The sequence below is a fragment of the Arachis ipaensis genome, chromosome B10, assembly GCF_059453495.1.
Source record: "Arachis ipaensis isolate K30076 ecotype BB chromosome B10, ASM5945349v1, whole genome shotgun sequence".
NCBI classification, from domain to species: domain Eukaryota; kingdom Viridiplantae; phylum Streptophyta; class Magnoliopsida; order Fabales; family Fabaceae; genus Arachis; species Arachis ipaensis.
Genome location: NC_142435.1, coordinates 84682901 through 84697831, shown reverse-complemented (window position 1 = coordinate 84697831; position 14931 = coordinate 84682901).

Genomic DNA, 14931 nt, shown 5'->3' with positions numbered 1-14931 from the left:
GGCCGACTTCTTCATGTCGGTCGCTTCTAAGTTATTTCTAGTAATCCATTTTATTTGGACCTTTGTCAGGTCTCTTCTTATGGATTACTTTTATAACTTTGTGATTTGGGTCGACTTCATCATGTCGGGCCCTTCTAAGTTATTTTTGTAATCCTCTTTCTTGGACCTTGTTCAGGTCTCTTTCAGGGATTAGTTTTTGTAACTTTAGCGTACAAAAGGAGGCCGATTTCCTCATGTCGGTTCTTTCTAAGTTATTTTGTAATCCTCTTTCTTGGACCTTGTTCAGGAAGCTTTCAGGGATTACTTTTATAACTTTTATGTTTTGGGCTGACTTCGTCACGTCGGGCCCTTCTAAGTTATTTTTGTAATCCACTTCCTTGGACCTTGTTCAGGTCTCTTTCAGGGATTACTTTTATAACTTTTATGTTTTGGGCCGACTTCGTCATGTCGAGCCCTTCTAAGTTAGAGTAATCCTCTTTTATAGGGTTGGCCAGACCTCTTTCCAGGGTTTACTTATAACTTGGGTTGACTTGGTCCGACTTCTTAACGTCGGCCAGTCTTTAAGTTATTATTTAGCAATTCATTAAGACCTCGTCAGGTCCTTTCTCCAGATCACTTTCGATAACATCTTGTATTATTCCGTTTTCATCTTTACAGATTTGTAGAAGTTTGGTTCAATCCTCGTTTGGTCGACCTTTAGATGAATTTGGTTTTCATCTCTGTTGCGTGATCGTGCAGTAAATTTGTTTTTCCCTTTCTACCGATCTGTAGCTTTATAATCAGGCGATGAATTCTGCTTTCACTTTTTTGCCGACCTTGTCGAAATCAGGCGATGAATTCTGGTTTCATCTTTTCCGACTTTTATCGTGATTGGGCGGTGAATTTGGTTTTCACCCTGCCAACCTTGTCGTGATCCGGCAGTGAAATTTTGCATTTCAGATTAATGCGTCTTGGTATAGTAATGAATTTTGTTTTCACTTTGTCAACCTTTGTCGAAATCAAACGATGAATTCGGTTTTCATCGTGGTCGGGCGGTGAAGTTGGTTTTCACCTTGCCAACTTGTCGCTTTGTAATCTGACGATGAATTTGGTTTTCATCTTGCCAACTTTGTCGTGATCGGGCGGTGAATTTGGTGTTCACCTTGCCGACCTGTCGCTTTGTAATCGGACGATGAATTTGGTTTTCATCTTGCCAACTTTGTCGTGATCGGGCGGTGAATTTGGTGTTCACCTTGCCGACCGGCCGTAGTCGGGCGTCTTGATGGGGAACTTTTTAGGGAATCTGCAATCTTTTAAACAATAAAATAAAGATAAGAGTGTGTACATGTTAGTACTTACCTTTCTAAGTCGGGCAATCTTTTTGGATCTCGGCCTGGCACCCTTTTTAGATTGCAGGCATGCCATGACCTTGGTAGCTCTTACCCCTCGAGGATGGACACTTTATAGCAACCTTTCACCAGTTCTTTTAAACAACTTGGTATGGTCCTTTCCAGTTGGCTGCTAGCTTCTCTTCTCCTGACCGACCTATTCTGATGTCATTTCGGATTAGGATGAGATCGTTGTTGCTAGATTACCTTCCGATTGTATCTTGAGGCCATTTGACGTTTTAACGCCTCTTTCTTGATCCGAGCTCTTTCTCAGATTTCTGGAAGTAGGACGAGTTCTTCCTTTTGAAGTTGGGAGTTGGCCTCTTAACTGTAGTGGATCACTCTGGGTGATCCTTCTTTGACCTCCAGTGGGATTATTGCCTCCATTCCGTAAGCTAATCAGAAGGCTGATTCCTTTGTAGTGGAGTGTGGGGTTGTCCGATATACCCATAGGACTTGTGAGAGCTCTTCAGGTGGGGCTATAGGGAAGTTGGCATGCTTTTGATGTAAGGCTTTGACTTTGTATTTGCTTTGAAGAACGTTGGTTCTTTCTGCAAAAAGTTTGCATCTTTGATCGTTTGTTGTCACTTTTCTTTTGTCATTCGCTTTTGAGAAGAATGTGTGCTTTGCTTAGGGTTTGGTTGCTGTTCCAGTTTCTTTTCATCGTTGCCTGACTCCTTTTGTACAAAAGTTCTAGCTTTTGTTTTGACCTTTTGTTTGAGAGGTGTTCGGACTGTTTGGGTATAGATTGTCGACTTCTTTTTTCTGTGTTCTTGCCCTGTTGTTGCCTCCAAAGGGTGCCCCTGGACTTTCGTGTGAGTCCTGGGGTTTCCCTTTTACCGCCACGTCTGTCACTTGATATTTTGCTCTTATTGTCCGAGTTATTTTCTTATTTGCCCGAGTTGTTTGGTAGTAACCCCATAGTCGACCTATGTCTTTGAGATGTCTACTAAGATCCCAGAAAGCATGTTTGATTGGCTGGATTGCATAGTTTTAATGCGTGTTACTATGGCTGACCCTGAGTACATTCCGTATACCGCCTTCGAGATCGACTTGTTGTGGTCTTGTAATGTAGCCTGGATGAGGCTTCTGTTATTGCCCTCTAGTTTGGTGTTTGCTAGTTTTGAAAATGCATCAGCTCGGGCATTCTATGTGTCGGACTTCATTTTCCCCGATTTTGTCCGAGTTGTTGGTGTTGGCTGGTTTTGAAAATGCATCATCTTTGGCATTCTATGTGTCGGACTTCATTTTCCCCGCTTTGTCCGAGCTGTTTTCTGTTTTTGTCCGGGGTCCCCCGAATTGTCCGAGATATTCTCTGGTTTTGTCCAGGGTCCCCCCAATTATCCGAGCTGTCCTCTATAGGATTCTTCTAGCTAAGTTTGTTTTCTGTAGGATGCCTTTTATGGGCTGGTTGGTCCGAACTCTGATAGTGTGAGCTTGAAAGTATGGGTGGAGTCATTGAGAGGTGAGTACGAGAGCGTAGGCGAACTTTTTCTATCTTTTGATAGTTTAGTTCGGCCCCTTGTAGAGCTTTGCTGATGAAGTAGATGGGTTGTTGCCCACTTTCGTCTTCTCTGACTAGTGCTGAGGCTATTGCCCGACTTCCCATTGCGAGGTATAATATGAGTTCTTCACTTTCCCGGGGTTTAGTGAGAATGGGTGGTTGCCCCAAGAATTTTTGAAATCTCGGAAGGCTTGTTCGCATTCCATTGTCCTTTTCAAACCTCTATCCCTTCCTTAATATACCTCTTTGAGGTGTCTTTTGCAAGATGATTTGGAGATCGAACCTCCTGCGAATCCTCCATTTATCATATGAACACGTCTCTTAGGGGGGTGAGGTAGACGTTCAACTTGTCCGACCTCTTTGGTGTGAGGTGGATGTTCCACTTGTCCGGCCTCTTCGGTGTATGGTGGACCTTCAACTCGCCCGACCTCTTTGGTGTGAGGTGGACCTTCAACTCGTCTGACCTCTTTGTTGTGAGGTGGACCTTCAACTCGTCCGACCTCTTTAGTGTAAGGTGGACCTTCAACTCGTCCGACCTCTTTCTCCTTTTTGCTTTTGATTGGGCGAGATGGTGAGATCTTCTCAGTGTTGCGTATTTCTCGTTAAACATCCACAAGACATAGGTTTCTCAGTGGGTTGGTCTTCTTTCTTCCTGGACTCTTTATCCTTGTCCCGTAGTGGGTTAGGAGAATCTAGTTTTTGAGCTGTCTCCCAATCAGGAGTTCTCCTCCATATTGATATATTTTTTCACCCTTTCTTGAACTTCGTTTAAAGATGTTGGGTGAGTGGTTGAAAGGTCCTTCTCGCAGGCCAATAATGAGACCCATGATAGCTGCTTCTATTGGCAGACTTTGCATGTCCAGGCATGCTTTGTTAGAGTAGTCGGGAAGGCTTTGCATCGAATAACGTCCGAGGCATCAGTGAGATACATTCTGCTTCTGAAATTGCTAAGATGATGGCTTGGATCCGATGTGCTGTCGTATGGGATCACATCGGGAGCTTTGAAGTCCTTTGGGACTTTTAGCTTTCATGATCTCCTTGGTGAATGGGTCTTGATCTTTGTGGGGGCTGTCTTCATGACTGGATCAAGTGGTCTTGGTTTTGAGATCGGCTTTTTTGCTTTAAGAGCTTATCGTCTAGCTTTCGACGTTGTCTTTGTTTCTCTCCGAAGGTTTCTTTCGGATTCCCGTTGATGTTCAGCCTCTTGTTCCAGCTGATTAAGGCAATTTTGTTGCTCATGGATAGCTTCCAAAATTTTTGTGTTTGGGGGTTGCTTATCTCCCCCCTTTTGAGGTGTGTCTTTGGAGGTGGCGTCTGTGTTTTTGTTGGCGTTCTGTCTGCCAAACCAGAGTTTTGATTGTTGTCACGGTCGTCCGCCATGGTGATGGGATGACTTCCAGGTTCCCCGGCAACGGCGCCAATGTTCCGAGAATTACCTGAAACTGTGGGTCGATCTCGGACGAGATTTTCTGTACTGGTCGGAGATGACGTGTCCAGCAGGTGGGTGGCGGCCGGAGCTATTGTGTCCGACTTGTTGGACTGGCTGCGCTACTGATCCTTGGTCACCGGAGGGTGGGGGGTACCTGCAAGGGACTCCGATGCTTAAGTTAGCAAGGGTATTAAGCAGGTTTTTTAGTAGAATCAAAGTATGAGTTATACTTGGGTGCTCCAGTGTATTTATAATTGTTGTAGAGTGACCTTTCTGGAGATAAGATAGTTATCTTATCTTATCTTATCTTTAAGTGAGGTCATCTTATCTTCTGGGGAACCGCCTTTATCTTTCTGGGCTTTAGCTGCCTTTAGATTGGGCTGTGTTCCTTCGTTTGGGCCTACTTGGGCCTCTGTGGCGTTTTGTCCGAGCTCTTTGTGAAGAGGTCAGACATTGGCCGAGCTCTTTGAGAAGAGGTCAGATAGTCTGACCTGAAGAGGTCGGTCGGCTTGTCGCTAAACATCCCGGGTCAGACAGCTTTGACCCAGGGTATGAACACCTCCCATCAAAGCAAGCAGTTTTGAGCTAAATCCTCAGCTCATTGTCATGGTGCAGCAAAATTGCCAGTATTTTGGTCTTCCACAGGAAGAACCTACTGAGTTTTTGGCGTAGTTCTTGCAGATTGTTGACACAGTGCGTGACAAGGAGGTAGATCAAGATGTATACAGGCTGTTACTGTTTCCATTTGCTGTAAAAGATCAAGCTAAGAGGTGGTTAAATAACCAACCCACAGCAAGCATAAGAACATGAAAACAGTTATCAGACAAAATCCTAAATCAATATTTCCCTCCAAAAAGAATGACACAGCTAAGGCTGGACATCCAAGGCTTTAAACAAGTGGATGATGAATCCCTTTATAATGCCTGGGAGAGGTACAGAGGGATGCTAAGGAAATGCCCCTCTGAAATGTTTTCAGAGTGGGTGCAATTAGAAATCTTCTACTATGGGCTTACAGAAAAAGCTTAGATATCTTTAGACTAATCAGCTGGTGAATCTATACACATGAGAAAGACTATTGAAGAGGCTCAAGAGCTTATTGATATAGTTGCTAGAAATCAGCATCTATACATAAGTAATGAATCCTCCATGAAAGAAGAAGCTAAGGCAGTATCAATTGACTTTAGTCCTTAGGAACAAGTTGCTGAACTCAATCAGCAACTATCATCTATAACAAGGCAGTTAGCAGAATTTAAAGAGATGCTACAAGAAACCAAAATTGCTAACAAAGATATGAAATCACAATTGAATCAGACAAAACAGCAGTTATCAAAATAGATAACAGTGGAGTGCCAAGCAGCTCAATTAAGAAGTGGAAAAACATTAAATATCTCAACTTAAAGCAGCAGAAAGCCAAGAAAGGAACAGCTGATAGAGGATGAGCAACCTGCTACCCAAAATCCCTCTGAGGACAGTAAGAGCCCAAAGAGGAATAAGTCTGGCGTTCAAACGCCAGAAAAGGGTGAAAACTGGCGTTAAATGCCCAATCCATGTCCGGTTCTGGCGTTCAAACGCCAGAAAAGGGTTGGAATCTGGTGTTAAACGCCCAATCCACGTCCAACCCTGGCGTTCAAACGCCATTGAGGGATCAGACACCTGTAAGTGCTGATAATGACCCCCTCAAGAAGGCTTCTCAACCTGCCTCTGTAGGAAATAAACAATTTGCCGGCTTTGCAGATGTTCATACCCTGGGTCGAGCTACCCGACCCGGGATGATTGGCGACAAAGCGACCGACCTCTTCAGGTCAGACTACCCGACCTCTTCTAAAAGAGCTTGGCCAAATCGACAGGAAAGCCCAATAAAGGGCCCAAATAAAGGAACACGACCCAAATCCAAAGGCAATCCAAGCCTATAGAGATAAAGGGGGTTCCCTTGAAGATAAGCTGACTTTATCCAAAACAGGATAAGATAAGATAAGATAACTAACTTATCTTATCAGAAAGGTCAGCCCACACTACTATAAATACACTGGAGCACCCAGGTATAACTCATACTCTGATTCTACATAAAACCTACTTAATACCCGTGCTAACTTAAGCATCGGAGTCTCTTGCAGGTACCCCCCACCCTTCGGTGACCAAGGATCAGCAGTGCTGTAAATCCAACAAGTCGGATACAACAGCTCCGGCCGCCATCAACCAGCCGGACACGTTATCTCCGACCAGTACAGAAGATCCTGTCCGAGATCGACCTCCAGTTTCAGGTAACCCTCGGAACATTGGCGCCGTTGCCGGGGAACCTGGAAGTCATCCCACCACTATGGCGGACGGCCATGACAATGACCACGATTCAGATCTAGAAAACAGAATGCCACACAAAAACGCAGACACCACACTGAAAGATACCCCGGAATCCAACGGAGACAAAAATTCATCAAATCCGGGAGCAATAGAGGCACTTCAAGATCGCTTGAAACAACTTGAGAAAGAAACCCAACAACAACGGGAAATCGGAAAGGATCTACAAAGAGAGGTACGGCGACATCGAGAATTGGAAGAAAAACTACAGCAATTAGAAGCCGATCTCAAATTGAAAACTCCTCGGACTACTCCTGAGGAAAATTCACGCAAAGAACAAGATCCATTCACCAGGGAAATCATGAAAACCAAAATTTCAAAAGACTTCAAACTCCCGGATATGATTTTGTACGACGGCACCATAGATCCCAACCATCATCTCAGCAATTTCAGAAGCAGAATGTACCTTACCGACGCCTCAGATGCCGTTCGCTGCAAAGCTTTTCCAACAACCCTCACGAAGACAGCGATCAGATGGTTCGACAACTTACCTCCAAAGTCCATCTCAAACTTTGATGACCTGGCCAAAAAGTTCCTGGCCAGATTCTCCATCCAGAAGGATAAGGCCAAGCACGTACCCAGTTTACTAGGGATCAAGCAAGGAGATCGGGAGAGTCTCCGCAACTACATGGTAAGATTCAACAAAACATGCATGGACATACAAAGTTTACCAATAGAGGCCGCCATCATGGGACTCATCAATGGCCTACGAGAGGGACCTTTTAGCCAATCTATATCAAAGAAGTACCCCACCTCCTTAGACGAAGTACAGGAGCGAGCAGAAAAATACATCAACATGGATGAGAATGCTCGGCTGGGAGAAACCTCAAAATCTGGGGCCTCCTACCGAGACAAAGACAAGGAATCCAAAAGGAAAGAAGATTAACAAGGGGAAAAAATAAAAAAATACCATAATTACACTCCTCTCAGAGTATCCCTGGTCGATGTATACAAAGAAGTCTGCCATACGGAGAAAATTCCCCCAGCACGACCACTCAAAGGCAAAAGAGGAGGAGGAAACCGGAAGGAATATTGTGAATACCACCGAGTTCGAGGGCACTCCACCAAAGAGTGCTTCGACTTAAAGAATATCATAGAGAAATTGGTGAGAGAAGGAAGATTAGATCGCTTTCTGGCTACCCGAGATGATGACCAAAGAAAGAGACGAAGGGACGAAGATGACGGACGAGCTGAGCGATCACCTCGGACACCAGAAAGACACGTCCACATGATACACGGGGGATTCGCAGGAGGCGGGATCTCCAAATTATCCCGAAAAAGATATCTCAAAGAAGTATATCATGTCGAGGGAAAGGAGGAGGCACCCGACATCCCTGCGATAACATTCACTAAAGAGGACGCATCCGGCATTATCACGGGACACGACGGCCCCATGGTCATCACTATCATACTGGCAAATGCCAATCTACACCGCACATTAGTAGACCAAGGGAGTTCTGCCGACATCTTATTCAAAACAGCCTTCGACAAACTTGGCTTAGACGAAAAGGAGCTTAGAGCATACCCGAATAGTCTGTTCGGACTAGGAGATACCGGTACAACCACTGGGATACGTATCACTACACACAACCTTCGGAAAAGGGAACCAATCCAGGACCCTCAAGATAGACTACATCGTGGTCAACATAAGTTCAGCCTACAATTCCCTAATAGGTCGGACAACACTCAATCAACTCGGCGCAATAGTCTCAACTCCACATCTATGCATGAAATTCCCAACTACAGAGGGGATAGCTACGGTAAAAGCAGATCAAAAGATGGCACGCCGCTGTTATAACGAAAGTCTAAACCTCAGAGGCAGAGGAGAAGAGTTTCATACAATTGAGCTTGGTGGAGTTCAGCGACCAGAAGAACTCCGTCCGCAGCCGGAAGGCGAGATAGAGAAGGTTCAGATCGGAGACACCACGGACAAAACAACTAATATCAGAACGATCCTAAGAGGAGACTCAAAAGAATTACTGATACAATTCTTACGCGATAATGTCGATCTCTTCGCATGGAAAGCCACAGATATGCCAGGTATAGACCCCAAGCTAATATGCCACAAGTTGGCGGTCTATCCGGGATCTCGGCCAGTGTAGCAGAAACGAAGAAAACTTGGGCCAGAGCGATCCCAAGCGGTGGAAGAGCAAGTACAGGCACTACTGGAGGCAGGATTCATAAGAGAAGTCAAGTATCCATTATGGCTAGCCAACGTCGTCTTGGTGAAAAAATCAAATGGGAAGTGGCGAATGTGTACCGATTACATCGATCTCAATAAAGCCTGCCCAAAAGATCCTTACCCACTCCCAAGTATCGACACTCTGGTAGATGCTTCCTCCGGATATAGATACCTCTCATTTATGGATGCATACTCAGGATACAACCAAATCCCCATGTATCCACCAGATCAAGAAAAGACCTCGTTTTTAACGCCAAAAGCAAATTACTGCTACATCGTAATGCCCTTCGGTCTCAAGAACGCAGGAGCTACTTATCAAAGGCTGATGAATAAAGTCTTCTCAGACCACATTGGAAAGATCATGGAAGTCTATGTGGACGACATGTTGATAAAGACACAAAGCGAAGATACATTATTGTCTGACCTGGCTCAAGTGTTCGACACCATAAGGAAGCATGACATGCGACTTAATCCGGCAAAATGCACCTTCGCGGTAGAAGCAGGCAAATTCCTAGGTTTCATGCACACACAAAGAGGAATTGAAGCAAACCCGGATAAATGCCAAGCCATACTCAACATGAAGAGCCCGACCTGTGTCAAAGAAGTGCAGCAACTCAACGGGAGATTGGCCGCCCTATCCAGATTCCTAGCAGGGGCAGCAATAAGACCTCTCCCCTTCTATGCTACTTTAAGGAAGGGAAAACAGTTCGAATGGACGACAGAATGCGAACAAGCCTTCCAAGACTTCAAGGAGTTCTTAGGACGACCGCCTATCTTATCTCGACCACGAGAAGGAGAACCAATCGTACTATATCTCGTAGTAGGAAGCCGAGAAATAGCCTCAGCACTAGTTAGAGAAGACGAAAGTGGGCAACAACCCGTCTACTTCATTAGTAAAGCACTACAAGGATCCGAGCTGAACTACCAGAAAATAGAAAAGTTTGCCTATACTCTCATTCTAACATCTCGACGACTTCGCCCGTACTTCCAGGCTCACACCATTAAGGTTCGAACCAACCAGCCCATAAAAAGAATATTGCAGAAAACAGATTTAGCAGGCAGAATTTTACAATGGGCAGTCGAGTTATCAGAATTCGACCTCCAATATGAAGCTCGGACGGCCATTAAATCACAGTACCTATCCGATTTTATCGCAGAATTTACAGATGCCTTGGAGACCCCCACAGAATGGAATCTCTACGTGGACAGTTTTTCAAATAAGACTGGAAGCGGCGCAGGCGTGATAATAGAAAGCAACCAAGGAACCCAAGTTGAGGTCTCCCTCAAGTTTTGGTTCCCAGCCTCAAATAACCAGGCGGAATACGAAGCGTTATTAGCCGGTTTAAAGCTGGCTACAGAGGTTGGAGCTAAAAAACTCAACATTTACAGCGATTCAGAAGTAGTCACCTCGCAAATAACAGGGAGCTATCAAGCCAAAGATCCCACCATGAAAAAGTATTTGAATAAAACCAAGGAACAGCTCGGACAACTCGGGGAATATAAAATCTACCACATACCCTGCGAGCAAAATGCCCGAGCAGACGCACTCTCAAAATTAGCCAGCACCAAACCAGGGGGCAACAATAGAAGCCTCATCCAGGAAATACTACAGAACCCGTCAATATCGGAAGCAGAAAAAATCCTAGCCATCACAAGTCAAGACCAAGGATGGATGACCCCATAATTAACTACCTCAAAGCAGAGACGCTCCCCACGGAGGAAAATGAGGCAAAAAAATTAAAAAGGGAGGCACAGTACTACACTATTATAAACAACATCCTGTACAAAAGAGGGATCTCAATACCACTACTTAAATGCGTGCCGACCAACAACACAAAGGAAGTGTTAGAAGAAGTACACGGCGGCATGTGCGGCAATCATCTCAGAGCACGAGTTCCTGCCAAAAAAGTACTTCGAGCGGGATTTTATTGGCCAACCCTACAGAAGGAAGCTATATAATTTGTAAAGACATGTCCACCATATCAAAAACATGCCAACTTCCACATCGCCCCGCCAGAAGAGCTCATCAGTGTAACTTTGCCCTGGCCATTTGCAAAATGGGGACTTGATCTTCTCGGACCCTTTTCCCAGGGATCAGGACAAGTAAAAATCCTCATAGTCGGAGTAGACTATTTTACAAAATGGATTGAGGCAGAGCCCCTAGCCAATGCCACCGCTCAAAGAAGTCAGAAATTCCTATACAGGAACATTGTCACGAGGTTCGGGGTTCCATACTCCATAACCACAAACAATGGCACTCAATTCACAGATGCAGGCTTCAGGTGACTAGTAGCCAACTTGAATATAAAGCACCAGTTCACCTCCGTCGAACACCCTCAAGCCAATGGACAGGCCGAAGCTGCCAACAAAGTCATATTGGCAGGGTTAAAACGAAGACTACAAGATGCAAAGGGAGCTTGGGCCGAAGGATTTCCGCAAGTCCTATGGGCATATCGAACAATGCCACACTCCACGACAAATGAATCACCCTTTCGACTAGCATACGGAGTGGAGGCAATGATCCTAGTAGAGATCGAGGAAGGGCCACCCAGAGTAGTCCACTACAATGAAAAGGCCAACTCTCAACTTCAGAAGGAAGAACTCGACCTACTACCTGAAATTCAGGAAAGAGCTCGGATCAGGGAAGAAGCACTAAAACGTCGAATGGCTTCCAGATATAATCAAAAGGTAGTGCCAAGAAGTTTCACGGAGAACGACCTCATCCTAATCCGAAATGATATTGGAACAACTCGACCAGGAGAAGGAAAGTTGGCATCAAACTGGAAAGGACCCTACTGAGTTGTAAAAGTACTCGGAAGGGGCTACTACAGACTGTTCGAACTCGATGGACGAGAGCTTCCCAGATCATGGCACGCCTGCAACCTAAGAAGGTACTACAGCTAGAAAAGTAAAAGATCTCACCATTGGATGCACTCTTTTTCCTGAAAAGGTTTTTTAATGAGGCACCAAGTTGAGACTCAAACACGATTCGACATAAAAGGATGAAAAATTCCCACATGTACATATTTGCACTTTCCTTTGAATAAATATATATTTTAGATATTCTACAAGATTTCAAGACGCATTAATCTGAAGTATTCATCGTCCGATTATAAAGCAACAGATCGGCAGAAAGTGAAAAAAATAATTTCACTACACGATCACGATAAAGATAACCGTCCGATAAAGGTGAAAACGCGATTCACCCAAAGGACGATCTAGAGATGACAACCACTTTCTATAAATCGGCAAAGATGAACACAGAATAATGTAAGAAGTTATCGAAAGTGATCTAAAAAAGAACCTGACGAGGTCTTACGGATTGCTAAAATAATAACTTAAAGACTGGCCGACATTAAGAAGTCGGACCAAGTCAACCCAAGTTATAAGTAAACCCTGGAAAGAGGTCTGGTCAACCCTATTAAAGAGGATTACTTTAACTTAGAAGGGCCCGACATAACAAAGTCAGTCCAAAACTAAAAAGTTATACAAGTAGTCCCTGAAAGAGACCTGACACAGGTCCAACAAAGAGGACTACAAAAATAACTTAAAGGAGACCGACATAACGAAGTCGGACTCCTACTACAAAAAAGTTATTTGCAAAAATAACTTAAAGGAGACCGATATAACGAAGTCGGAATCCTACTACTAAAAAGTTATTTGCAAAAAGAACTTAAAGGAGACCGATATAACGAAGTAGGACTCCTACTACTAAAAAGTTATTTGCAAAAATAACTTAAAGGAGACCAATATAACGAAGTCGGACTCCTACTGCTAAAAAGTTATCTGCAAAAATAACTTAAAAGAGACCGATATAACGAAGTCGGACTCCTACTACTAAAAAGTTATAAAAGCAATCCCTGAAAGAGATCTGACAAAGATCCAAGAAAGAGGATTACAAAAAACATAGAAAAGAACGACGTAAAGAAGTCGCCCTACTACAAAGCAAGTTACAAAGGTAACCCCTGAGAAAACCGGAACAGGACTACCAAAACAACATGAAAGACTAACTTGAAGAAATCGGTTATAGATCGACAAAAATACAAGCAAGAGCGAAAAAACCGAAAAACAAGTTAGACCCACATAACCACAACCACAAAGGATTCAAGCTACAAAAGTACAAAGCAAATCCAAAAAGGTCGAGCTGCAAGGTTCCAACATTCTCAGAAAACAGAAGAGATACCAAATCAACCACAAAAAGCATGATAAAAAAGCCTTGGAGGCCACCAAAACCTACCTTAAAAAGCTAAGTGCGCTACCTTTTGTTTTTCAAAAATAAAAGTTGCTAGGCAAGCAACAAGAAAGTGTCAGCAGTTAACAAAACATAAAGAGTTTAAAAAGCCCACAAGCCGGGCCAACTATATAAATATCCAGAATAAATGAAGCTAAGGGTCAGAAGACTTTTTAGCAGGAGACGGAGGGCGAGTCTGTAGAGGAACAGCATCCACAGTACCGTCATCTCGGTTTAAGATCTAGCAGTCAGGATCAGAGGTGGGAGGGTTGACCTCGGTAGGAACAGTAGAAGTCGACACCTTAGCAGAGGACACAGGGGAAAGTTCGACATTATCATCATCCTCGTCATCAGGGACAATCTTGCCATCCTTGACAATATTATCCAGGCTGAAGAGGGTCAGGTCGGCCTTGGGAGCAATAACCCAAACTTGCTCCTTCAGGTTCTCATAAGCAGCAGTCACGCTGCCAACAAGATGACCTTGAAGTTCAGAATAATCTTCCCGGGCACTCTCCAGCTCCCCCCTCAGGCGCATCACCTCCCGATAGGACGTAACGTGACTATCGTTATGCATCATTGCCGTGTCCTCGGCCAACCGCACAGAAGCTGCCAGAGAAAGGGAACTCGCCTTCTCGTTCTCTAGATCTTTTTCCAGCTTGGCCACCTTCACCTCGAGCTCCTCCTTCAGCCCCTTCATCCGGTCGAACTCTTGCTTTGCCTTCTCCATAAATACTTTGGTGGCATGGAGAGGTAGGTTCTGAGTAGTTCGGTGCAGAGCAGCCCCCATATACGCCATCTTTATGCTGTTTCGGGTCATAAATTCCAAATCATGAAGGATGGACACATCGTCCATAAAAAGGGTGCCATAGGGGCCGATTTGCTGATCTACAAATTCAATAGCATTAAAGTCAGAGGCATCGAGGTCGAAGGGCTCAACTGTTTTTTGTTTCTTATTGGGAAGAGCGATAGAAGGAGCAACAGAAGTTGGAAGAGGGTCAGCCAGACGAACTCGGGGAGTAGGGATCACCTTCCTCATCCCAGGAGAACTCGGCATGGATGGCTTCACACGCACTTGGGAAGATCCCTCCCCGGCCGCCTTAGCCGAGATATTTTTGGTAGCAGTCGCCTTCTGTGCCCTCTTAAAAGCCTTCATGGATTCATTATTCTTCATCGCCTCTGCAAATAAGACACAACAGTAAAAAATTGAGCTACAAGTCAGAAAGGCATTCACAAGCAATATAAACAGATAACAAAGGAAACGCAAAATACCCAGCTCAGTTTGAAGAAGAGTGGGATTGGTTAAAAATTTCTTTGTATCAAGATAGGGGGACTGACCCCAGTGTTCTTCCAAGACAGTTACAAAAGCTCGCTCAGCCTCATCCATCATTTCCCACGTATATCTTGACACTCTCACATCTTTTTGCCATTCCAAGGGAAAGGCGGGCTCATCATTCTCATCCAGGAAAAAGAGCTGAGCTCCTTCAATAACTCTGACCTTGAAAAAATAGTTCTTAAAATCGCGAAACGATTCATCAAACATGGAAGAGACCTTCTTTCCCTGGGAAGATCGGAAGGAGACCCACGCTGCCTTCTTTTTTACTACACCAGGCTTTGTCAAGACAAATAAGTAGAAAAAGAGAGATTGCGAGGCAGGGATACCAAAACCATTACACAACAAATGAAAAATTTTAATGAAACCCCAGGAATTAGGGTGAAGTTTAGAGGGAGCAACATTATAGGACCATAACAGGTCGGTCTCAAACTCAGTAAAAGGAAGGGTGATACCCAGCTGACTAAAGAAGAAGTCATAAGCATAGAAAAAAGGGCGATCATTAACAACCCGAGTAGAGAAACAAACTCTCT